We start from the raw sequence: 2694 nt of genomic DNA on the forward strand, positions 1-2694 counted from the left end.
CGTATGTTGTACGTAAATACGTTCCTTTTGCTTTCTTTTTTCTTTTTTTTTTTTTGTTTTCTTTTTCTTTTTTTAAGGGATTAAGTATGTTATATACAAAACTCCCTGATTAATGCATTTCTTATACGCGATAGGAAGAACAGAGTGATTGGATCTACAACGACGACGAAAAACTTTGAAAACTCGACTATTTTGTCTGTTGTACTTTGTTAAATGTCGTACGATGTACACACACACACACACACACACACACACACACATGCACTCGCACACACTCGCATACATGCATACAAACACATTTTTATCGAACGATTAAACCCCCAGCGTTTAGTTATTAGAACGTCGAAAAATACGTAATTAAAATAAAGAAGTCGTTCCTTTTTTTTCCGACACGTTTTTATCATACATTACGAACGAGTTGCACGCGTAAAAAAAAAGAAAAAAAAACACATTAGAAAGAAAAAAATCAGTTTCGAAAATTACGAAACGTTTTTGTTGATTTCTTTTTTGTTTTCTATCTTTTTTTTTTTTATCTGTTTTGTAGTTTTTTTTCTTTTTTTTTCTATTTTATATATAAAGAGAGAGAAAACTTAACGAATATATGAACGAGCAAAAGATATATATGTGTATAAAGAATCGATAAGATAACACTTAAAAAAAATTGTACAAATATTTTAAACATCACTGACTCTATTGTCTTTATATATCTACATACATATATATATATGTGTGTATATATATGTTGTGTGTGCGTTTATATAAAAGAAAAAAACAGAAGTCAAAGAAATCGGAAACAACAATGTACTCTTGCGTATTTGTTTTCTTTTTTTTTTGTTTTGCTCTGCAGCATTTTTTAATATTTTTGTTTTCTATTGAGTATCTCCTCTCATACACATATACACATATACATGTATACACATATATATGTAGAAACTTTATAAAAAAATGGACAAACAAACGGGAAAAAAATTTTTTTAGGCACGACGATTGCTTTGGCATTCTATGTGTGTTCTTTTTCTAATGAACCGAACTCGTATGCCTCTCTCTCTCTCTCTCTCTATTAAATCGAACTAAGCTACATTACATTTTGGGTTTTAGTATTATCAATTTCCAATCTCTTTCCTCTTTCTCCTTCTCAATCTTCTTTAATTACGTTTAACGAATCCACTCGAATGATTAAAAAAAAAAAAAGAAAAAAATCGCGCGAGCTTCGTTTGTGTCGTTTTTTTATGACCTTACGACAAGCAAAAATTTTTCTAGAAGGTGTGGCTATTGATAATTGTTATAATAATTGATAATAGATAAAATGTTGCATTAATTTGCTCATTTGAAAGACGTTTGCGTTCGCTAAGGGGGGCCGCCATCTTGTCGTCGAAAGAAGGAGGAGCGAAAACGAGTGGAGAAAGAAAAAGAAAAAGAAAAAAAAAAGAAAAAGATATTCTTCGACACTCGTCTCTCATTGGTAATGGCAGTGTTAAGAGACAGACTTACTTACTCAATGTTAAAATGATACAAATAATAGTTATTAACAACGACGAAGAAGCTTATCGATTTACTCCAAGGAAACGTAAAAAATGAACTTTTTTTTGATTCACGTTTACGTAACCTTTTTTTTTTTGCTTCTTTTAGATTTAAGCGTGAAAAGCATTCAATAAAAAAAAGCCAGAAGAGACTCCGTCAGCCATCTTGCGCGCATCGATTCGTCTTTCTAATATTTCTTTTTTTTTCAATTTTTCTTTTTTATTAATTTTTTTGTTTTTGATATTTTTTCATTTTTATTAATTTTTTTTGGCTCTTTTTCTTTCCTTTTGCTCAAAAATCTTACTGTCCCTTCGAATGACCATTTTGTAGCTTTTTCTTTTTTCATTATTTTTTTTTCGTTTTCTTTTATTTATTTTTCTTTTCTTTTCGTCAAAACACGCGAACGTAAAAATCCAATACGAAGAGATACGAATACAATAACGCTTTTTTCTCAGACTAGTCTCTTTGTCAATTCTAGAAACGTGTACCATTATCATCAGTCGTAATATAAGTTTAGTATGAAGAAAATGAGACGAGCGTCACCGGAATATCTTTAATATTTCAATAATATTTTTTCTTTCTTTCTCCCTCCCTCTCTCTCTCTCACTCTGTCTCGCACTCTTCATCTTCGATAAGAGTTCACGTAGATCGATGTATAATATATTCTATATTTTATTATATCGCTATAACTTTGAACCGATTTAATATATACTAGCGCATAACCAACGAACGAATCGAACAAACGAACTCGGTGTTATTTCTTTCTCTCTCTCTCTCTCTCTCTCTTTTTCTCCTTTTCCTGTTTCTATATATCTGGCTATATAGTCTATTTCATTAATAAGTTTAAGCTTCATCTTCATATATATAATATATAATATAATATATATAATATATATATATCTATTTACAACAGATGTATAGTGTAATATATATATATATATCGTCGTGTGTATCTATTACGAATATAGGACCTTTCATCTGATAAAAATGTCTTAGGATTGTGGAGAGAGGGAGAGAGAAGGACGGAGGGAGAGGATTGGGAGGAGTATAAATGCAGCATAGAGAATAAATTCTCTCTATCTAACTAACTAACTAACTAACTAACTAAGTAACTGTCTCTCTCTCTCTCACTCTTTCTCTCTCTCACTCTTCCTCTATGTGTGTTACATTATA

Source organism: Vespula vulgaris, chromosome 22 (assembly GCF_905475345.1).
Source record: "Vespula vulgaris chromosome 22, iyVesVulg1.1, whole genome shotgun sequence".
Lineage (NCBI taxonomy): Eukaryota > Metazoa > Arthropoda > Insecta > Hymenoptera > Vespidae > Vespula > Vespula vulgaris.